General features: G+C 41.5%; 1 long non-coding RNA gene across 1 annotated transcript; it reads right to left on the bottom strand.

Moving 5' to 3' along the window:
* Positions 1-234: 234 nt before the first annotated feature.
* On the bottom strand, positions 235-24,396 carry LOC148113160 (uncharacterized). Its single transcript, XR_015728362.1, has 3 exons — positions 24,213-24,396; positions 1,623-1,710; positions 235-766 (listed from the first exon to the last, which is right to left on the bottom strand). It is a non-coding gene; the product is annotated as an uncharacterized LOC148113160 (long non-coding RNA).

Genomic DNA, 24,396 nt, shown 5'->3' with positions numbered 1-24,396 from the left:
TCAGTCAATTCTTCTTAACGCTTTTATTTCTGGATAGTGGCTAAATTAGATTAAACAAATAAATCACTTGATGGTTGAGACTGGGAAGCAAAAAAAGGAAGCACTTCCCTACACAGTACTGCCAGACACTGCCACAACATACAATGATGGATGCTAGGTTAACATGGTTTTGAAATAGATTAGACCATTTAATGGTGGATAGTTCCATCAACGGCTATACGTTATTAGCTATAATGTATAATTACTAAAAATAGATCTCTACGCCTAGAAATAGTGTTGGTGTCGGTAGTCATAAAATATCTAGTTCCAAATATGACAGGAATACGTCCCTGTCATAATGAGGTTTTGTGAGATTCTACATATGTGAGGTCAAAAAGAATTACATCAGGCTCCCAGAAATTATTGCTTTGTAGTTATATGTTGAAATTTTCTTTAATATGAGATCCAGGATCACCAAAACCTGAGGACTGCTATGAACCTAAGTTGTATGGAAACTCATGGCCATTGGTTCTTTTCAATTCTGTGTGCTTATTTAGGACGACGATGTAAAATAGCTTGATGGTATGATTATGTACCTTCAAGTCATTTTCCTACTGGCCACCTTGATAGATTTTGTCCATGATGATCTATTCCTAACCTGGTCTTTCAAGTCTTCCAACAATGTCTTCCTGAAATCCATCTTTGAGCTGGTCATCCTCTTCTTTTTCCTTCCTACTTTCCTGTCATTAAAACATTTTCCAGAGAGAAAGATCTTCACATAATGTGTCTAAAGGATGAAAATTTGAGCCTGGTCATTTATGCCTCAGGTAAGAACTGCCCAACTATGTACAGTCCACATATCTGGTCTCTCTCTCTCTCTCTCTCTCTCTCTCTCTCTCTCTCCCTCCCTCCCTCCCTCCCTCCCTTCCTCCCTCTCTCCCCTCTGTCACACACACACACACACTCACACACAATTTATGACTAAATGCTTCTCTCCAACTGATTTTATTTTATTTCCAGATTGGCCTCTGGGACCAGATTAAAATCTCCATCCCTGCCATGGCTCATGTTTTGATTTATAATCTCAGGAGACAATAGATTATGGCAATGTATCTTTCTCCACCACCCATGTTTTTTTTTAAATTAACATTATATTGTAGGAAAAGGTGCTACAATAGATAAACATTTCTACGCCAGCTCCAAGTCAAGTTGACTGGAGTTCTCCTTTCATGATTTAAAATCAGTAAATACGTTGCTTCTTGGAGATTTCCAAGCCAGACAAGATAAATGGCCCCATCACATCCAAGCCTGGTGGGTCATTATTTATTTTTTTTGAGATAAATTGTTGGCTGGAAAGATTGTTGAATTGAATAGCAATATAGATTGTCAATTCATAATTGCCTGGACACAGAACAACCTCAAACAGAGAATGGTGGAGAAACACCGGGGGTATTTAGGTCAGATTTATGCCTTAAAAACCACAGTTTTCTGTCCCTGTTTTCTAAATTTCTTTGGATATACTAATGTGCTATTTGGCATTTCAGTTAAAGACCCATGGAAAAGGCCAATTTAGCCATACATTTTGTCTCTTTGTTTGTTTGTGCTGCACTAGGATAAAGAAGAACATGTTAGCCAATCCTCACATCAACTCTTCTTTTAAAAATGATGCTTTCTCAGATGGTAACTATGGACCTCTGCTGCATCTTGTCCGCTTGAAATGCAAATTCAGTCCTGTTAGAGAGAAACATTGCACATAACAATAGAAATATAGCACATCATCTAAAAACAATTTCACATACGGAGAAGGTTGCAGTTCAATTCGAAATTGTAATGTTCTATTCTACAGGGCTGGCCTGAAGAGATGCATAAATTATTGACAATGACAATAAAGAGCTCTTTCTGGGTTTAATGATTTCTGTAGTATATTATTTATTTTATACATTTATATCCCTGCCTTTCTTTTCAGTTGGATCCTCAAGGAAACTAACAATGATTAAGTGCAAAATAGACAAAGAATAATGTTAAATCAAGACCAAAACAATAAAGAGAATTGACATATATATCTTAACAGATATGCTAAACCTGAGAAATGTGGATCCCAAACCTACTCCTGAATGAGTACATTCTGCATTTTTGAAGACATTTAGCAGGATATCACTTTCTGCACACCAGGAAAATGAACTTCTAACAGAAGGACATCTTCAGAAAGGGTATCCTTTGCAGAACAGAACAGAACAGAACAGAACAGAACAGAACAGAACAGAACAATAGAGTTGAAAGTGACCTTGAAGGCCTTCTAATCCAATCCCTTGCACAAGCAGGAAACCCTATACCATTTTAGACAAATGGCTGTCCAATCTCTTCCTAAAAACCTCCAGTAATGGAGCATCCACAACTTCTGGACGGAAGTCGTTCCACTGGTTTATTGTTCTCACTGTCAGGAAGTTTCTCCTTAGTTCTAGGTTGCTTCTCTTGATTAGTTTCCATCCATTGCTTCTTGTCCTGCCTTCTGGTGCTTTGGAAAATAGGTTGGATCCCCCCCTCTTATTTGTGGCAGCCCCTCAAATATTGGAACACTGCTGTCAAATTCTTAATGGGATAGGCAGTCTCTTGAGTGTTCAGGCCTTAAGTTATTTTTGGAGTTAAAGGTGAACCCACCATCTTAAACTGTAGCCAAAAACAATTTATAATAAGTATAATAGCATCCAGTGATCCCCATTACTTTGCATTTGTGTTATGTTATTGACTTTACTATAAACTGGATTGTATACCTTGAAAATATGGTGAGGTATCAGTGTTTTAATGTGAAATCAGTGGTGATGTAAACAGTAATCCTAGTAGTAACCCTATGTAGTAGATTGTAATTGAGAAGTAATGTGAATTTTATACTTGTACCATTTACTCCAAGCCTGAGTCAAAGAGTGAAGGAAGTCAAGTTGGGTCAAATTTACATCTTCTGAGACCACAAAGTCAACTTTTACTCAGTTTTGTTCAGCTCACTGGAGCAGTAAATACATTTCATCCCTTCAGTTGGCATAACCTTCACTGCTACATGTGAATGTTTTCTCTTCTTCTGGTGTAAGAGCCCTTTTTCCAGTTCACCAATCTGCCCAAAGTCAATGTGACAGACCGGCAGGTCTTGGCTCTGAACTGACTTATGGTGTTTACAGTTCCAGTACTGAAATCCTGTCACATCAGTGACTTGAGCCTGAATGATCCAAATAGATCTAAGTAGAATGCAATAAGATGGTCATTCTAAGCTTCATCGGCAATTGCAGCCTAGCTTTCAAGAGGCTTTGTTCAAAGTGCAGAAAAATCGTACATTTCCTCCATTATTATTAATGCAGACATACTGCATATCAGAGATGGGTTTCAGCGGGTTCTGACCAATTCTGGAGAACCAGTTCAGAGAACTGCCACACCCACCAAGCTACACCCACAGAACCGGTAGTAAAAATTTTTGAAACCCACCACTGCTGCATATCATCAATTAAGGCTGCTATCATTAATTAAAGCGGATCTTAGCTTTGTTTTAGTACATTATTTAGGCTCTCTGATATTGTAGTACATGTTTAACTGCCATATACAGTATGCACTGATGATATATTCACATTCAGATTTGTTTGCTTTTGATGACAGGACATGGACATCTACAATATTTCCAAATGCCTAAGAAGACTTTTAGATTGGATACTTATTTATTTGTTTGTACCCCACCTTTATTATTTTTTTAAAATAATTCAAGGCAGAAAACATATCCAACACCTTTCTCCTCTTATTTTCTCCCTAACAACAACCCTGTGTTGGACTAAGCGAGAGTGACTGGCCCAAGGTCACCCAGCTGTCTAAGGCGGGACTAGAACAATTATGTATTTGCAATTATTTCCTGACTACATTTGGCCTGGGTGCTTACAGAAATGTCCTACTTTTGTAAAACTAAGCATATGATTAATATCCAAGAAGTGGCTATAAAATGCCACTTGTTGGATACTGCAGCATATGTTAATAACATTTTGAAAGAAGTTCTGCAGTTAAAGATGTAAATGTGATGTTAAATTATATTCCTAAAATAATGGAGTTTGTCATTTTATGAGGAAATTTAGTTTAATTGAGCTCAGCTTTGGTTTTATTGGACCTGGCATTGAGCAAAGAGAATAATCCTACTTAAATGGAAGCAAAGTTATCTTCCTGATCTTAAAAAAAAAAAAGATTCAAGATTCACATTTGTTATGTGGTTTCGAAACGTTTTCGTATTCCAAAAAGGAGAAAATGGAATAATAGTTTTCTACATTGTCTAGATTTAATGATATGTTGAATGATTAAACATATTGCCCAGGGGTGAAATCCAGCAGGTTCTGACAGGTTCTGAAGAATTTTGAGTAGTTTGGAGAACTGGCAAATATCACCTCTGGCTGGCCCCAGAGTGGGGTGGGAATGGAGATTTTTCAATATCCTTCCCCCAGGAGTGGGGAGGGAATGAGGATTTTGCAGTATCCTTCCTCTGGAGTGGGGTGGGAATGGAGATTTTGCAGTATCCATCCCTTGCCATGCCCACCAAGCCATGCCCACCAAGCCACACCACGCCCACCAAGCCACACCACGCCCACCAAGCCACAGCCACAGAACTGGTAGTAAAAAAATTTGGATTTCACCACTGATATTGCCCTCATTTTACCTACCTCGGAAGGATGGAAAGCTGAGTGAGCCTGGTGAGATTTGAATTGCCAAATTACAGCCAGCCGGCAGTCAGCAGAAATAGCCTGCAATACTGCACTCTAACCACTGCACCACGGCATCCAGAAACATCCAGGTAAGAGAGAGAGAGAGAGGGAGGGAGAGAGAGAGAGGGAGGGAGGGAGGGAGGGATGGAGAGAGGGAGTAAAAGGCAGAGTTGTATAAGACCAGTGGTGGGATTCAAGTAATTTAACAACCGGTTTTCTGCCCTAATGATTTCTTCCAACAACCGGTTGGAAGCAGTTGCCAAACTGCTCAGAAAGTTAACAACCGGTTCTCCCGAAGTGGTGCAAACTGGCTGAATCCCACCACTGTATAAGACTAATGAGAGCTTGATGACTAAATGAACAAAAACATGTTTTCTCTAATTTTGCATGAGTTCAATGCTAAACCAACTGAGATTATTCTGGAGAAATGCATGCCTCTTTGTTTACGTGGAGGGAAAGATGTTACTGTGCATCTTAATGAGTGTTTACATGAAAGCTGCCATACTTAAAAACAGGGCAGCACATAATTTGTTGAATTGCCAGTCTTTCACTGTAATTGGACCAATAATTACTTTGATTATATAGAAAGAGGGATAGGTGCATGATAAAATCATGCATTTTGCTTTTGGTGTATGTGCATTTCTGGGAAGATTGTAACATATCAGGAAGGTAAAACAAAAATAACAACACGTAATAACATTAAAAATACAATTCTATTCACACAGGTCTTTGAACAAAGAAAGGGAGAGATGGCTACACCTTAGCATGCTCTACATCAGTGGCCCCCAACCATTTTGGGCACCAGGGATCAGTTCCATAGAGAGAGGTTTTTCCATGGACCGGAGAGGGTGTGGTTCCATGCGTTGCCTGCATACCGTAGATGGGGCTTTGCGTGTTAGCATGGCCTGGTTGCTGGCATGCCGCAGCCTGAGGGTTGGGAACCTCTGCTCTACATCATTAGGCTTGTGAATAAGAATGACAAATTAAATATACAATAGTATAGTATTTTTTTAGGGATCACAATGACTTGGGAGTTAAAGATGCTGAGCTTGTCAGCTGAAAAGACTTGGCTGCTATGGGACAGGGTGAGCTCCCGTGGTGAAATCTAAAATTTGTTACTACCGGTTCTGTGGGTGTGGCTTAGTGTGTGTGTGGGGTAATGTGACTGGGTGGGCGTGGCCAATTTTTTTCCTTTTAAAACCATTTTTTCTATAACCTCTTCAGCGAAGAGGTTGTAAAAAAATGCTTTCAAAAGGCTCTGACGATCCCAGCTGATTTGCCTGATTGGTAGAGGCTTTTTTTCTTTTAAAAACCTCTGCCGATCAGGCAACTCAGCTTGGATCGTCAGAGGCATTTAAAAGAAAAAAAGCCTCTGCTGATTAGGCAACTCATCTTGGATCGTCAGAGGTTTTTAAAAGAAAAAAACCCTCTGTCGATCAGGCAACTCAGCTTGGATCGTCAGAGGCGTTTAAAAAAAAAACTCTCTGCCGATCAGGCAACTCAGCTTGGATGGTCAGAGGCTTTTAAAAGAAAAAAAGCCTCTGCCGATCAGGCAACTCAGCTTGGATCATCAGAGGCATTTAAAAGAAAAAAAGCCTCTGCTGATTAGGCAACTCAGCTTGGATTGTCAGAGGCATTTAAAAGAAAAAAAGCCTCTGCCGATCAGCCAACTCAGCTGGGATCATCAGCTGATGATCCCTTTGACGATCCCAGCTGAGCCACACGATCATCAGAGGCTTTTTTTTTTACTTTTAAAAGCATTTTTTTGGTCAAAGAGGTTGTAGAAAAAATGCTTTTAAAAATTAAAAGAAAAAGCCTCTGATGATTGTGCGGCTCAGCTGGGCATGGGGGAGGGGGCAGGGATTTTTGCTACCGGTTCTCCAAACCACCCGCCTCCATCGCTACCGGATTGGATGATCCAGTCTGAACTGGGAGCATTTCACCCCTGGTGAGCTCCTGTTATTTTCCCCAGCTCCTGCCAGTCTAGAATTTTGAAAGCATACAAATGTGAGTAGATAAATAGGTACCACTTTGGACATTTATCACCTCTTGAGGAGGTGACATACCATCACCTCCTTCTAGACCAGGGGTCTCCAAACTTGGCAGCTTTAAGACTTGTGGACTTCAACTCCCAGAATTCTCCAGCCAGCTATTCTGTTCCTGTCAATATTTCATCCAATATTTCATCCACTTCTGAATTCCCCAAGTTAAAGCCATATTGTCTACGATCTGCTTCATATCTTGATTGTATTTGCAGTCTTGTATACCATTCTATCTCAATCCCTTGACTCTCTAGTTCTTGTTTTTGTTTCAGTTCTCCCCGATCTGTCAAAATGTCTTTATATCTACCAGTTCTGTGGGTGTGGCTTGGTGGGCGCAGCTTAGTGGGTGTGGCAGGGGAAGGATACTGTAAAATCTCCATTCCCACCCCACTCCAGGAGAAGGATACTGTAAAATCCCCATTTCCTCCCAATCAGCTGGGACTTGGGAGGCAGAGAATAGATGGCGGCGGAGCCAGTCAGAATATTTACTACCGGTTCTCCGAACTACTCAAAATTTCCGCTACCGGTTCTCCAGACCTGGTCAGAACCTGCTGAAACCCACCTCTGCCTTTAACCATTAAAACAAAGCAAGGATTATACAGAGGTTACCAAAAACATCTGCTTTCTTTTAATGTTATTCTAAAGCATCCATTGTCATCCCAAATGTTCTTTTGTTTTCTAGGATTAATTTAGCAATAAATCTCTATGTGTCTTTGGGGGTGGGGAGATATTTAAGGAATGAAACAGATCTTGCTGGAATTAAATTTAGAATTCCAAGCAAGTTACATTTTCTTTAAATTATTCAAAGCAAATTAATTCTGTGGGACATTATTTTCATTATCTCATAGCTAGAAGTTATGTCCCTGAGAGAATTCCAATAGGTACAGCTGTTTAAAGGCGAGGCAGAGGATGAACCGGCAATCAAAAAGTTTCAGATAATTTGGAATTCAGTTTCTTCCAGAGTCCCAGAACAGAGTCAGCAATTTAACAACCTACAATGCAATCCAATTTGTCTCTCTTATCCTTGTGAAAGTAATACAGATGGCCCTTCTTGTCTGTAGGAATTCTCTTCCAGTTTAACTATTGCAGAAGATGAAACCATGAATATTGAGCCCTGGAAAAATATACTTTTTAACTGCACACAAGTGATTTTGTGCACAACATATATATACACAGAGGAAGTCTAAAACTTTTTCTCCCAAACAGAACCATGTCAGTGATGGGATTCAAATAATTTAACAACCGGTTCTCTGCCCTAATGATTTCTTCCAACAACCGGTTCACCAAACTGCTCAGAAAGTTCACAATCGGTTCTCCCGAAGTTGTGCGAACTGGCTGAATCCCACCACTGAACCATGTGCCCTCATGCATATGTCAAATTCTTTAGTGCAATAAAATCCAAAAAGATGGTCTAGTTTCTTTCTAGTTGGTTGTGCAATCCAAACCACAGATGATAGTCAAGTAGCTCACCGGTAAGTACTATAGTATCATATATAGTGATAGTGATGCTAAAGCTCAGTAGACATTTTGTAGTCATATCCTTCGTCTTCTGCAAAAATAATGTTGCCTATTGTCTCCTATTTTTCCCACAACTTGTTTTCTTTTTAATGATCCTTTAATCCCTTGTTTTGGGGTGGAGTTGGGCAACTGAGTGGAGCTGGGCGTTTACTAGCGGGATGCCCTCCCTGATGCCTATGCGGAGTTCACAGCATAGTTGTACCTTGAAAACAAGTACTAATTTAAAAAATCCATTTAACTAAACACTCAAGTTAGTTTCATGATTAAGGATGGATTTAAGCCTGTATTTCTTTGACCTTAACTACTAGATCAGGTAAATGCTGACATGTTAAGGGGCATTCAGTTATGTTACCAAGTCTGGACATGGCTTTCTTACTGCTTCCCCATTGCTAACATAATTGCTTTAGGCTGCTTTAACAAATACGAGACTTATCCTTCTGCTATATAGGAAATCTGTTATGCAAAATTGTTCCATTTCAAGCAGAACAGAGACCAATGTTTCCATTAAATTTGTACAATGCGATATACCATATTCTCCAGCAAACAATGCTCAGCTCCAAGACAGAAAGTGGCTATTAAGTCCCAAAGCAATAAATGTTAATGATATTTTCCTGACTTAGTTATTACAGTATCTCATTTCTTTAGATATTACAATATTAGGAAGTCTATGATGATTCCAATGTTTGAGCAAACAATATATTGAAGGGAAACAGTAATAAGGATATAATAAATAATACTAGAATATAATATACTGGTATACTAGAATTAGTAAAAACTTGTTATTCTGTAACCATTAGGTTCCTGTAATACAGCCTTTGTATTTGTATAACACACATATATTGTACCTTTATAACTGTAACACAAATATACCTTTGTATTTGTATCACATATATTATGCCTTTATATTTGTATCTCCTGTAACAAACATATTCTGTTACTAGGCCTCTGTAATGTATCTGGTATTTGTAAAACATATGTTTCTGTAATTTGATCTGAACCCATATCAATCTTCTTCCTGTTTTTCTAGTGCCATCTAACAGCATGGCACTATCTCAGTTGGAACTGCAGACATCATCCGGGAAATAATTTACACTTCAGCCCTAACTTACACCTTTGATCTGTTCCCTGCAGCCCAGGGGACCAAATGAGCAATTGGGAGAACAAAGGAATGCTCAAGGAAGAGATAAAGCTTCTATTTAGAGGCTTCTATTCCTTTGCAGGGCAACAAGTAATACACAGACCTAAACTAGGAGGCCAAAATTGGGTACTAAGCTGATGTCTCTGAGGGTATAAAAAGGATGCCATATCTTCCCCAAGGGGTGGTTATCTCCTCACATGCATTGTATCTGTATGTTCTGGATATAGTCCCACCCAATATTTTGTTTTTGGCCATAAATAAAATCTGCTTCTTTTTGCAAGCCTCGTCTTGAGTCTCTCTCTTTAACATTCTGGTGACTCAAGTATATTTTGGGACCTTACAATATAATATCCATTATACAGATAGGACTCGACCTACAAGCACAACTGAGTCCACAATTTTTGTTGCAAGACAGTTGTTAAATGAGTTTTGCCCCATTTTCTTGTCATTGTTGTTAAATGAATCATTGCAATTGTCAAGTTAGTATCACAGTTGTTAAGTGAATCTGGCTTTCTCATTGACTTCGTTTGTCAGAAGGTCACAAAAGGGAATCACATGACCTCAGGACACTGCAACCTGTCAAGCCCCGTCTGGCTTGCCATACTTGGGGGCACAGGGAGGGGGACAGCAGAAACAGCTGTGGTGGCAGGAACAGCTGCACGGCTCAGCGATGACCCAGGCGATGACAAAGTGCCCAGCTGTGACGGCGTCAGATTTGGCCATAGAGGTTGCAGCAGCAAGAGGGACAATGGTGGCATTCTCTGCCACACAGCTGACTGGCAGCATTCTGGAACCCAGCTGGCTGGCGCTAGATGCAACAGTGTGTGGGGTGAAGTGGGAGGAGACCAGACAGAGGCTGGCAGTCTATACACCGGATGGTAGACTGCAGAACCGAATGCTGACGCTGGCTGCTGGCTGCAAGGTAGGTGGGACGGAGGGGCATGTCCCTGCCTATATAGAGTGCTGGGAGGCAGTAGCTCCCAGCGCTGACTTTGCAATGAATTGCTACGGACTCATTTGTGCCAGGCCTCAGGCTTGAATAAACCTGTATCATATAGTTCCAGAGCTTGTTTGTTTCTGCATTAGCAAGACTTGGGGAGTTGGACAAGTGAGACAACCATCATTAATATGAGCTGGTTGCCAAGCATCTGAATTTTGATCACGTGATCATTGGGAAGCTGCAGGGGTGAAATGCTCCCAGATCGGACCGGATCGGCTGATCCGGTAGCAAGTGCACACCATTTATTTCATTCATTCATCAGTGGCAGATTGGGTGTGCGCTTGCGCATCCAGCGTATGGACCAGGGCGGCGTTGATGGCGGCACATTCAAGAAGGAGAGCAGCTCTGGTAACTTTCGGGTGCTTGCCTTCCCTGGCAGCTAGCCGCGGGAGAAAGATAAGGAGTAGGACATGCTGCATGGCAAAGGGTGAGTGGGCGGCGGCTCCGCGGCAAGGTTGGAGTCAGGGAATCGTGCATTCCCCAAACTGGTTGAGGCAGACGGTGAGCAGGCAGCAGCTCCAGGGCTTCAGTGAATGGCACGTCTCTGGGCCCCAGCCCCCGACCCAAAGCGAAGGGAGAGCGGGTGGTGAGTGGGCGGCAGAATGGAAATTTAAAATGTTTTCCTACCAGGTTCTGTGGGCGTGGCTTGGTGGGGGGGTCTTGTGACTGAGTGGGCGTGGCTGTGAGTGACATTGAGTTGGCCATGCCCACTTAGTCACAGGACGCCCCCTCCACCAAGCCACGCCCACAGAACTGGTAGAGAAAAATTTTTAGATTTCACCCCTGGGAAGCTGCAATGATCATGTGTGAAAAGCAGTCATAAGTCATTTTTTTTCACTGCTATTGGAACTACAATGGTTACTAAATGAACGATTGTAAATATAGGACCACCTGTACACATTACAAATATTTATTATTTTCTTTTAGTATACAGTTCCAATTAAAACAGAAGCATGTCAACAGCAAAGATTTTGACCATGTATTTGATGCACCGTATTTTCCCCCTGTGGTTCATGTATGAACTATTGCATATCAGCAAAGAGTGATTTAAATTGCTCACCACAGGCCACCAATTCTTCCAGGTCTTGCTGTTCAATCTCATGATAAATGAGGTGTCTCATGAATGCATGGAAAAGATACCTCAGTCTTTAAGCGCAGATGCCACGAAGGCAGAGAAGTGAATAATCTTCGTAGGCTTCACGGGACGTTAGTAGGACTTCAAATGCATTTCTGTTTCTTCCAACCCGTTGCAGTTGGTGATGTAGTCTACATTACCGGCTCTTGAGTCAAGAGATGTCACGTAGCAATTCATATCGGAGGATTCATTTTCCAGATGTGGATAGGATTGAAATATATGGGAACTCAACATTTCAACTCTCTGTTTATTTGAAGAACAACACCGGTGATGAAGGCTGAAGAGACATGTGGCAGAATTTAGTTATCCCCTTGAGCTCCTGGCATAAAATATGACTCCCCCTTTCAGTGGAATGAATACTTTTCATTCATTTGAAGGATTGATTATGGTATCATTTGCTATAAAGGAAGCTGGCAGGATTCTGAAAACTATTAAAATATCAAATAGGAGGAAGGGGTATGCTAGTTTTTCACATTTGGAAAGTGTTCAGCTTTCAGTTGAGGACAGCTTATTTCTACTGCATTTTTTTTTCTTTTGGCACCCAGATGAGTTCAGGTCAGAACCAATTGTCACAGTCAAATAGCTCTCCGAAAATTGTAGGTTGAGATTGACAGTTGAGACACTGAAAAAAGAGAGAGATCCAACTAATGCCTGGTTGTCATTGAGCCCAATCAAGCATGCAAAGCTGTTATTTCAGCAAAACCTTGCTTTGTTCCATCATCCTTCACACTCTAGATGTAATTCTAAATATATATTTTAAACATGATCTACTGCTCTGGTGATGTAGATTTGCTGGAGCCGAAGAAGTCCAAGGGCTTGAACAGAGCTTGTGATCTGAAAACCTAACTTTGCATCTGTGCCAACTTTTGAAGACATCGGATTACTTCCCCAAATTGATTAATTTATAGGTAGTTATAAGCACGAAGATGTTTATTGCCATGCACCTGCTGCCCCAAGATTCTAGGAAACAAAAATGGATGCAAGTTCAGAAGAATTAATCTGGATGGCTCTTGATACATTTGTGTTAAGGATATTGTTGTTGTGTTACCAACCAGCAGAGTGTAGAGCACAGAGAAACGTTGCTGAGAGCAATGAATAAGAGATGTGCAAACTGGTTTATCAAAAGTTTACTTTATAGTGAAAAAACAATCTCATAGTCTTTAAATCAATCCAAGTCTTTGCCAGTTAAATCAGTCCAGTGATACAAAAAACTTCTTACCACACAAACAGTAGTTGGTTAGAATAACAAACTCACTCTGGTTCACAAACCACGATGGTAGCAGATCCATCCAACGATGATAGCACAATGATAGCAATTACCCACACTATGGTAGCATATCATCAACTGAATACGTTACAGTACCTTTCTTAAATACGTTTACAACTAGTGATTATCTAATTACAGCATGACTCAGCATTACAATGAATCAGCAGTAAAACTTTAAAGTCACACAATACATATTCATATTAAAGTCACAGAACACATATATTGCCTGGACAACTTGTTAGGCTCAAACCATATCCTAACAATTTGGATTTTTATTGGCAGCATCCTCATACCTCAGTTAAATGATCATTTCCTCCCCCCTCCCCAAACTACTACAGGTTTCGAGATTGCCAATATTAAGCTGAAGGTGGCTGCTGGATTGATGGTACACTCTATCTGGTTCTTGCTCTCTTCCATCCAACCGTCCATTTTTAAAAAATATTATATTGATGTATTCTCGTTATTTTCTTTTTCATTGTTTATTTTATTGTTCTGCTATTTGACTTCTGTTTTGTTTATTCTGTTTCCATTTCTTCATTTTTATTGATGTAAGCCAGGGGTGTCAAACTGGATTTCTTCGAGGGATGGATCAGCATTATAGTTCTCCTCCACGGGGCGGCCGGGGAGAGAAGGGGAGACAGGAGGACGCCTCCTACAGCACTTTGCTGGCCAAAATGGGGCATGGGAGGGGGGCCCACACGTGGCCCATTTTTGGCCTGGATGCAGTGGTGGGATTCAGCCAGTTTGCACCACTTCGGGAGAACCGGTTGTTAACTTTCTGAGCAGTTTGGTGAACTGGTTGTTGGAAGAAATCATTAGGGCAGACAACCGGTTGTTAAATTGTTTGAATCCCACCACTGCCTGGATGGCCTCCTGCAACACCACACATGGTTCCTCCGTGCCCCGTTTTGGCCTGCAAAGTGTTGCAGGAGGCTGTCCAGGCCAAAAACAGGCCATGCAGGGGCCGCATGTGCCCCCCCATGCCCCATTTTGGTTGCCAGAGGCACTGTGGACCTGTCCATTGCTTTTCCAGGCTGGTCCTACGGGCCAGATTTAAGCACCTGGTGGGCCAAATCCAGGCTGTGGAGTTTGACACCCCTGATGTACATGGTTTGGAATAGCCCCAAGGTGAGTTAGGTGGCAAATAAATTTAACAAACAAACAAGTAAAAGAGCCCTGTCAAATATGCTAAATTCTGTGTACTAATTAAAGAAAATTGTAACTGCAAAGAATGTCTACTGGCACCTTCCCGATCTAGTGAGACAACCTATGAAGATGTCTGTAAATTGGCCAGCTAATAGTCTATGTCAGAAATCTTACCCAGTTCTGAACCCTCTCCTTCCCAAGAGAGAACTTTACACCTTGATCAAATAATCAAGAAACTCTCATAAACGTGCAGCACATCTTTCTGTTCAAGTACTCAGTGTTGAGGTCAGTCTCAAAGCCATTGGATCCTTTGGATTCAGATGTCAAAAACTACTCTTGAGTTTAGGAACCCACAGCCTTTTCTCTTTGGGAATGAGCCTAACTCTCTTGTTGCTTCAAGGTCTCATCTGAATCTTTGTTGTATTCCTCATTATAGCATTTTTTTTCCTGTTCTCTTTCTTCTCCGAGCTATCATAGACATATTTCATTTGAGTGGAAATACAGGTAGTCCTTGACTTACAATCGTTCATTTAGTGACCTTTTGAAGTTACAACAGCATGGAACGAAGTGAGTTATGACCATTTTTCACTCTTATGACCGTTTTAACATCCCATGGTCACGTGATTTACATTTGGATGCTTGACAACCAGTTCATATTTACGACAATTACAGAGTCCTGGGGTGATTCATTTAACAAATGTGGCAAGAAAAGTCGTAAAATAGGGCAAAACTCACTTAACAAATTTTTCACTTAGCAACATAAATTTTGGGCTCAGTTGTGGTTGTAAGTCGAGGTCTACCTGTATCATATCAACAAAATCCCCAGATGACAGTAGACTTCTATTACATTCCCTATTCTGCCTTTAAGTTACCTACTTGCAACTGGTTGGCCATTCTAGGCACAGTATGTTGGATAAAATGGAATTTTGATTTGACTTCAGGGGAATTGAAGTGGGAAGCACTTCAATACTGTCTTGGTGTTTTCCTCCTTTCAGAAGAGAATTGGATGGGCCAGAGAGATGTTCCTAGAGACTTCTGCTTTTTGAGTGCTTCTTTCTTCTCTCCATTGAGCAAGGTTATTGACGCGGCGTTTGGTAACATCAATATTCAGCGCTCAGTTGGTGACATAGAATTTCTGATCTAGTGACTGGGGCTGGCAATAGCATTTAGACTTATATACCACTTCATAGTGCTTTTACAGCCCTCTCTAAGTGGTTTACAGAGTCAGCATATTGCTCCCAACAACCTGGGTCCTCATTTTACCCACTTTGGAAGGATGGAAGGCTGAGTCAACCTTGAGCCAGTGAGGATTTGAACTGCCGAACTGCAGCTAGCAGTCAGCTGAAGTAGCCTGCAGTACTGCACACTAACCACAAACTCAGATTGAATTCCTCCCAGGTGGAGTGGTTTTGAGTTTGTGCACCTAATGATTTCAGAGGAATATAGTCTTTGACTCGGAACAAAGTTGTTTTGGATTCTGAATTCTAAATGGAGTTTAAGAGGTAATTTGCAATCTGGAGGTCCTTCTTGACTCACAGCTCTTGTTCAGTTACAGCTTTCATACATCTGCAGACATTCTTTGACCAGGAGGCCCTGCTCAGTTATGCTCCCATCTGGATCACTGTAATGCAGAGGTGGGCAACTATGGCCCTTTTATGACTTGTGGACTTCAATTCCCAGAATTCCTGAGCTAACATGGCTGGCTCAGGAATTCTGGGAGTTGAAGCCCACAAGTCATAAAAGGGCCATAGTTGCCCACCTCTGCTGTAATGGGATCTACTTGGGTCTGGTCTAGAAGATGTTACAGCTGTTCTGGGAATTGTTGCCATTTGGCTTCTGGATATGATTCAACATGCTGATTGTTACCTTTAAAGCTACACATGGTTCTGGATCTGATTATTTGAGAGACTGCCTTCTCTTGTGTAGGAAGTTAGCACCCACCCCTTTCCTGGAAGAGTGAAATATTTTAGGAAATATGAAAAAGGCAGAATATTATATTTCCCTGTATGAGAAATATGAGAAGCATATTTTACAGACAAAGCAGCTCCCACCTTCCTGCCCCCCACCCTTTGTCAATGGGCCATTAAGGCCTGGGCCAGTCTATTCTACATAACAAAGATCTACCTCCTTCAGGCAGAGCCATAGTAGGAATTGCCAAAGATAGGATTAGCCCTCTACACAATAGCAGCAGAAACTCACCACATGTGACCTGGGAAGCACATGTGACCATCAGCCAGCAAGGCCCCCACCCCCTGGGAGTCTGACAACCAATCAGGATACTCTTTCGGGGCCCCAAGAAATGCAGAGCCAGAGAGAGCATAAAAACCCAAGGATTCTCTGTATCTGCCCCTTTTTCTGTTCAGGAACTCAAGCCATGTGATCCTGTCCACCATTAAACCATCTTTCCAAGCAGTCTCCATGTTTCCAGTGTCTGTTTCCCCACTTGGATCAGAACCTAGAAGGATGTTTCTTCCAACACTTATATTCACCTGCTTACCCAGCTACATTGAATCCTCTCCAGATCCTATCTTTATGAGATTGTCATCTGAGAAGGTCTCAAAAAATGGGCTTTTCTAGACTTGCTATCATACTTTGGAACTTTCCCCCCTGTAGAGATCGAATCAGTTTTATTTTCCCTTTGGGTTTTTGCAAAGCTGTCGACCATTAAGATCTACCTGTCTCAACTAGCCAACTCTGTTAATGTAACAGTTAAAAATGGGGTTTTTGTCTGCCTTTGTATTTTCTGGTTTTTTACATTTTGATTTTGTTTTTGTTTTTTTAATTCTGCCTGTCATTTTATTTTTAGGATGAGTTTTTTTTGCAGCCCCAAACCTGCAGTGCTGGCTGGCATACCAATGAAACAGATAAATAACAATAAATGGATAAATCCAGCAGGACCTTCTTATGTTTTCTAGCATCAAGCCTACCTTCATAAGAACTGCTTTTGTTTTTGTTGAATCTCCCTGCTGTCTTGATGCCACAAGTACAACAAAGAAGAGCTGGATTCCTGTTGTATATTCTGTATTGTTTGTCTCCTCCCAGGCAACTGTGGTAGGTAGTTAGTAAGCATTGGCTCTGGTTATTGATATGATAAACAGTAACTTGGGGCCTCTAAATAGTGTCTGATGAATTTATCCTGCTGGCAGCTACTATCAAACAGTATGAATCTCATTTATAACAGATATAAAAATGACAATATTTTCCTTCATTTTAATCACAGCATACTTCAGCGCGGAACCTCATTAAATACAATCTTGTATTAATGCTGCTGCAGCCAGTGCTGTTTCAGTAACTAGAAAAGAAATATCAGTTTCTTCTTTGTGAAGGATCCAATTAAGTTTCACTCACTCTGGAGTAACATGATGGAAGGGCCATAGAATTGAAGCAAATCAATTCTCCTTAGAGCTATGGATTTCTCTGAATTCAGTACACATAACTATTTTTTTTAAAAAAAAGGATGATTATAAACCTAGAAAACTCATGCTTGAGAAAAACTTTAGTCTTTTCCTCCTCTGTCCTTTATATAAAGCCTTTACTGGCCTTCACCATCATGAAGAGCAGTAGTTGTGTAGATGTTATATCTTTCATTATGGCTGCAACACTTTTGTACAACCACATATATCAAAATCCTTTGATGTGTTCTATCCTTTGAAATGATTTTAAGGGATAAAGTATCTGCTATTATTTAGTTTATCTTTGGGTTCTAAAGGTGAAGAACAGGAGGGAAAGCAAGAAGAAATGAACTGCAGACTAAGCACACCCTTAAAATTAGAAAGTGGGATTTGCAAAATGCTTTAAGGAACAGATAAGCAAATCTGTAGGCTGGTTCAGCATTTCTTGTGGGCTTTTTTTTTTTTTGGGCCAGTTTTTAGTGGTATTTGGCATTTAATGCTCTGCTTTTCCAATAGATGATAAAGAATTGGGCAATTTGTCTACAGAATAAACTGCAAAGTAGGGGAATTCTTTTTCATAAATAATTTAGACTAGCTCATTATTCCTTTTGCTTGCTTTTATTTTGTTTTTAAGAAATTACCCAGGCTTGGAAAAAGCTGTTTTTTATCTGTACACACAGATATATATTGCTTTTCTCTATCAGCCAGTGTGGATCAACCAGCTGTTAAGTGTTTGCAAATATGAGATACACAATAATTAAAAAATCTTTCTAAAAAGATTTTTAGAAAGCTGATATCAAACAACTATAATTCAGACAGGGCAATATTTATGGTAATTACAGGTAAGGCAGCCAAAGGGAATGGCACTCCACTATCTACAAGAATGTGGATAAAAGGAATTTCTTGATTAGATACATATTCCACCATTTTCTCTGGAGTTCAGGGGAATCTGCTTAGAGATCCATTTCCCCTTCTATTTTTTCCCAACAACACTTATCATCTGAGATATGTTTGAGAGAGAATGGCTGGTCCAAAGTCATTCAGCTGAGTCTCCATTACTGAGAGAGGATATAGTCTACATCTCTCTGGTATTATTCCAACATTTTAACCACCACACCACACAGGAACCCTAAAGATTCTATGCCACCATTTTAAAACACAGTAGCTTTCTTTTCCTTTGCAGGGCAGGTACACCAAAAGTCTGCCAAACTATAGACAAATTATCACAATTGATTATGTGTCCCAAAGACTTCAATGCACCTAAGTATAAAAGGTAGCCTGTCTCTAAGGAGGCAAAGGCCCGATTTATTTTATTTTATTTTATTTTATTTTATTTTATTTTATTTTATTTATTTTATTTTATTTTATTTTTCAATTTATATACCGCCCTTCTCCCTAAGGACTCAGGGCGGTGCACAGCCAGAATTAAGAACATGAACTACAAATATTAAGAACAATTAATATATATATAAATTTGGCCCCAAAATTTAAAAATCACACACCAATTAAAACATTTAAAAAATTTAAAAAAATTTTCTTAAGCCAGCCCGGCTTGCTGGAAAAAGTGGGTTTTAAGGGCACGGCGGAAGGCACTGAGGTCTTGGATTCTCCTTATCTCTGGGGGCAACTGATTCCAGAGGGTAGATTTAAGCTGACTGAGACTGTGATATATTCTAATCCTATCCCAGACCAGAAAGAAATGCTCCATTTAGAGCAGGAGTGTCAAACTCAAGGCCCGCAGGACAGATCCCTCCCACAGTATGCTTAAATCTGGCCCACGTGGCCACCCTGGAAACAGTGAAGGACCAGCCTCTGTTTTCACTGGCAGAGGGTTGCAGGAGGCTGTTGCAGACAAAAATGGAGTTTGGAAGCCTGTTTTTGCTGGCAGAGTGCTCGAGCCACCACAGGCGCTCCTGACAAGATTGATGTCGAGCAGGCCATGCCCATCCCGGGTCAAACACAACCCTGATGTGTCCCTCAATGAAATCGAGTTTGACACCGCTGATTTAGAGATTATCAGAGGGGCTTCAATTAGTATGACTTTTTGGTAGGGACGTGAGCTTTCAAAAGTCTTGGACTAGAGTTGTAGAAAATATTTGCAGCTGTGTTAGAACAGTTTCATTAGGAGAAAAGGATTTTAGCCAACAGAAAGGACATGTGCAAGGATGCTCGTGCTGCTACACAGAAGCTCATGAAAGAAATACAACAAGAAAAGATTTGCAACACTTGACATTAAGATGTATCTTGTTCTTCGTGCTAATAAATTCATTAGAATTTTTAAGCAGGAAGATCTCTTTTTATGATATGCACTATGTTAGCTTCATGTAAATCTGGGAGAAACTCAGCCTGCAAGTTATATTTTAATTAGTAGTTTCCAAAGCTGTGATAGATGAAAATCAAGAAAGCGCACATCCACAGTTCAAGTTTAGTCGCAGCCTACAGTACTTCTTCCCAGAATGAAGCTGTTTTATGTACACTGAGAAATATAGACATAATAATGTTTCTCTTTGCTGAAAAGAGGCAGATGCTACCCTTAGATGTTTTCAGATGTCTTGAAAAAGCAATTGCCATTTTTTATGTTGCTGGGGGAGTCAAATTATGCTTTGAGCAGCTATAATAACTGACACAATCTGTCTTTTCAATAGCACAATTTGCTGATAAACTATTTTGTATTTGCTTTATCCTGCATTCCTTATTCAGGTGGGACTACCATTCTTTTTTCCTCTGAGCAATGTTTGGATGGAGATACAAGCTTTATTGGGGACGCAATGCTGACACATCTACCTCTAGTGTCCCATTCACCCTAATACTCTTTAATTTCTCCTTAGTGGCAAGCTTGCTACTTAGTCTTGCTGTACAAGTGAACTCAGGAAAAAAAAAGAAAACCAGATCTATAGATACTGAAGTATGGGTCTTGATGGCTAAGTGAAGCAGGGGAGCCAAAGGTTGGCTGATGACATGCGTCTTCAATGTTCTACCCCATTAAGTTTGGGGGTAAGAATGGTTCTCCCAACACCCAACTCTTTCTTCTGTCATTTTTTCCTTTCATTAGAAATTTCCTGTTCATTGAAAAGAGTGCAGAGAAGAGCAACTAAGATGATTAAGAGCCTGGAAACCAAAACATATGAAGAACAGTTGCAAGAATTAGACTAGTGCAGGGGTCTGCAACCTTCAACACTCAGAGAGCCATTTGGACCCATTTCCCACAGAAAAGAAAACACCGGGAGCCACAAAACCCTTCTTGTGCCTGACTATTTCTTGAGCGGCCACAAAACTACCATATGTAGTTGAATTAAATGTTCTGTTTTCTTCTGAAACTTTTCTTTTCTTGGATTTATCCATGGTTGGCCTACCGGGGGTTGAAAAGCTCAATAAATCCTGTGCCGACAGGTGTCACAGATTGGCAGTTGTGACACATATTTTGAACGACAGGGAGCTGCAGCAAAGGGGTGAAAGAGCCACATGCGGCTCCAGAGCCGCAGGTTGCTGACCCCTGGACTAGTGAAAAGAAAGAATAGGGGTGACATGATAGCTGTGTTCCAATATTTGAGGTGCTGCCACAAAGAAGAGGGGGTCAACTACTTTCCAAAGCACCAGAAGGCAGGAAAAGAAGCAATGGATGGAAACTAACCAAGGAGAGAAGCAACCTAGAATTAATGAGAAACTTCCTAACAGTGAGAACAATTAACCAGTGGGATGGCTTGCTTCCAGAAGTTGTGGGTGCTTCATCATTGGAAGCTTTTAAGAAGAGACTGGCAGCTACTTGTCTGAAATGGTACAGGGTGCCCTGCTTGAGCAGAGGGTTGGACTAGAAGACCTCCAAGGTCCCTTCCAACTCTATTATTCTGTATTCTAAGTGCTACTTTATGATTTTTTATTCTAAATTGCAAATCACACTTCCTGCAGAATTACAGAGATCCAAAACAAATGTGCTTCCCATGAATATTTTGAGAGCAGTGCTTAGTTCATTGAGACTGCATCAGAGGGAATCCTTTCTACTATAGTGAGTCACTCTCTAGGATGCTCAAAAGTACACTTTATGTAGGACACTTTTCTTCTTGAAGTGAATCCGTTGGGTAGGTCGCAGAACTTCTTCTAATGTTACTAGCAAACTGTAATTTTTAATGTGTCAGAAAAGGGCAATGGATGAATATCCAGAGAGTCCTTGTTTTTAATTAAATATACTTTTAATTAAATGTAATTTAGTTTTTATCTACACTCTTCCCATTTTTGGCAGTCTGGCTCCAAGGGTATTTAAAGATCAAGGGTGGCCTTTGGTCTCAAAATTATTTTGCTTGCGCTATTCTGTTTGAAGAAATGTTTGCTCTGCTTTGCTCCCAGGGCGCTTTCAAATAGCAGCATTAAAACCTTGCTTTTTTAGGGCAGAAGACTGAAGAAAATTATGCCAGGGTCAAAATGTGTTGTCTGCACTTCTACCTCATGCACAAAGTAGAAGACGGACCTACCTTGTCTGAATGAAAAGTGGGGGTGGGGGGGTGGGAGAATGAGGTGAGTAGGGAAAAGCTTTTTTTGGGGCCAGGTTATTGATAACAGAAGACTTGTGGATATTCTACAATCAGTTTTCTGAAAAACTTGATTAATCACTCGTTGGAAACCCAAAACAAATTTCAGAGAAGCCATTCACTGCCACTTCCTGCTCTTACATTTTGGTTGCCATCTAGGGCAAGAAAAATGGATTGTCAATGCTGCCTCAGCTTGAGCCTTTTAACTAAGAATGATCCTTGACTCCATTTAGTGAGAAAGGTGCAGTTTACAGTTGGTAAAGCAGAATAAAGTAAAGCAAAGCCAGAACTGAGGTTCGTGCGCCAAAATCCCCAAGTTTAACTTCTCTTCCCTGGGTCACTTCCCACTGCTGGTTTCTCATTGTCCAACCATATTCAAATGAGGTGTTTTGGGAATGGCCTCTTCCACTGGGGCTGGCTGGTATGTGACTTCATGCCATTCCCAACTATGTGACCTTGAAGTTGTGTCTCCAAAAGGTATGGTGTATAGAGAACTGTCCAGGAGTGGGTTCTAAATTTTTTTACTACCAGTTCCGTGGGCGTGGCTTATTTTGTGTGTGTGGCTTGGAGGTCATGTGACTAGGTGGGCGTGGCTAGCTGGTCAGAGTCATTTCTGGAAGATCCTCGCACTTACGACCAGTCCTCGCACTTACGACCCAACTCATTTGTTTGCTTTTAACACTGATCAGCTGTAGGACGGCCCTTTGAGGCTCCGCCGCAAGGGTTTAAACAGTTTTTTTCCCTCTAGTTATCAGCTGGGACTCAGGAGGCAGCAATAGATTGGGGGTGGGACCAAATAAAAGGTAAGAATAACGTGGGGGGTGGGAGGGCGGGGGGGGGAGAGAACCGGTTCGGTGACGTCATATTGTCACTGCTACCGGCTCGGCCGAACCGGACCGAACTGGGAGGAACCCACCACTGGAACTTTCCCCCTTCTCCTCCAGCTCCCTCCTCCCAAAATTCATGGCAGACTGGCATCAAGCAAATGCAAAACACAGGCATGAGGTGGGAGTTTTGACATGGGGTCAAGAGGCAGGGAGAGAAGGTGGGGGGCAGGGACTTTTTGGTTCCCACAGAGCAACCACTCCATGAGAAGGGAGAGCTGACACAAAAAAGTGTTGATTTCCCTTGATTGCTTCCATTATGCCTTTTCTGTCCCCATAGCAAAAGAAGAGGGGAAGGGAAGAGGTTTATTCCTCACTTCTGTTCATCAGATGTTATGCTATCTGGAAAAGTATAGGTAGAGCAGGGGTGTCAAACTCGATTTCATTGAGGGCCGCATCAGGGTTGTATTTGACCTTGGGGGAGGTGGGGTGGGGTGGGTGTGGCCAGCATGACATCACTCATGTCGGGGGCACCTGTGATGGCCTGAGTGCTCTGTCAGCTCCATTTTCATCTGCGACGGCCTCCTACAACCCTCTGCCAGCGAAAACAGAGCTCGGGGGGGGCACGTGTGGCCCTCGTGAGCTTCATTTTCAGCTGGGATAGTGTCTTGTAATGGTGTCCTCCTGAGCTCCTTTTTCCTGCAGAAGTACGGTGGGCCGGTCATTCACTGTTTCCAGGACGGCCCTGCAGGCCAGATGTAAGCACCCTGCAGGCCTGATCCAGCCCCCGGGTCTTGAGTTTGACACCCCAGAGGCAGAGGAAGAGGGGGAGAAGGATAGTAGCTCTCTTGGCACCATAAGATCCTTTCCCCTCTCCTTAACTATGTTTTGACCTACTGTAATAACTATCTCCCTCTGCTTCCCTTTCTATAGAAGTTAACCCTTCCCCTGTTTCAGCCATTAATCCATGGGGGAAATAGGTCTTTTTGGTGCTAGGAAAACACTATGGGTGGCAAAGGGATGAAGGAGAGAGAAGCAGAGGGAAGAGAAACAGGGTCTTTGTGATTGGACAACCGACAGCACAAAAACTGTCTTTTTTTCCTTACAGATAGCTCAGATGTGGTATTCAGCAGGTTCTGACCAGTTCTGGAGAACCGGTAGCGGAAATTTTCAGTAGTTCAGAGAACCAGTAATTACCACCTCTGACTGGCCCCGCCCCATCTATTCTCTGCCTCCCGAGTCCCAGTTGATCGGGAGGAAATGGGGATTTTGCAGTAACCTTCCCCTGGAGTGGGGAGGGAATGGAGATTTTACAGTATCCTTCCCCTGCCATGCCCACCAAGCCATGCCACGCCCACCAAGCCACGCCCACAGAACCGGTAGTAAAAAAATTTGAATCCCACCACTGAGACAGCTGATTTATCTTCCTACCTCTTAGGTACTGATGAAGCCACAGGTAAGATACATTTTTGATACACATCTGGCAGTCTTAGATTGCTGGACAATATGTGAAAACCTGAAACTTACCCTGTCCTGCTGATGTGCCTTCTTTGCCAGTACTGGGTCGGTAGTTTTACCTTCAGTTTGGGGGCTAAAACATCACCCCTCCCATTTCCTTCCCCCCAGCATTTTTTCTGGTAACTCCAATATCCAGTAAACAAGAAGCTTCAGAGAAAGAAAGCTTAAGGAGAGAGTCAGAGGCAGGAAGTAA

Source organism: Pantherophis guttatus, chromosome 6, assembly GCF_059756535.1.
Source record: "Pantherophis guttatus breed Tessera chromosome 6, ASM5975653v1, whole genome shotgun sequence".
Taxonomy (NCBI): Eukaryota; Metazoa; Chordata; class Lepidosauria; order Squamata; family Colubridae; genus Pantherophis; species Pantherophis guttatus.
Note: the sequence above shows the minus strand (reverse complement) of the source record. Positions and strands in the feature narration are given on the sequence as shown.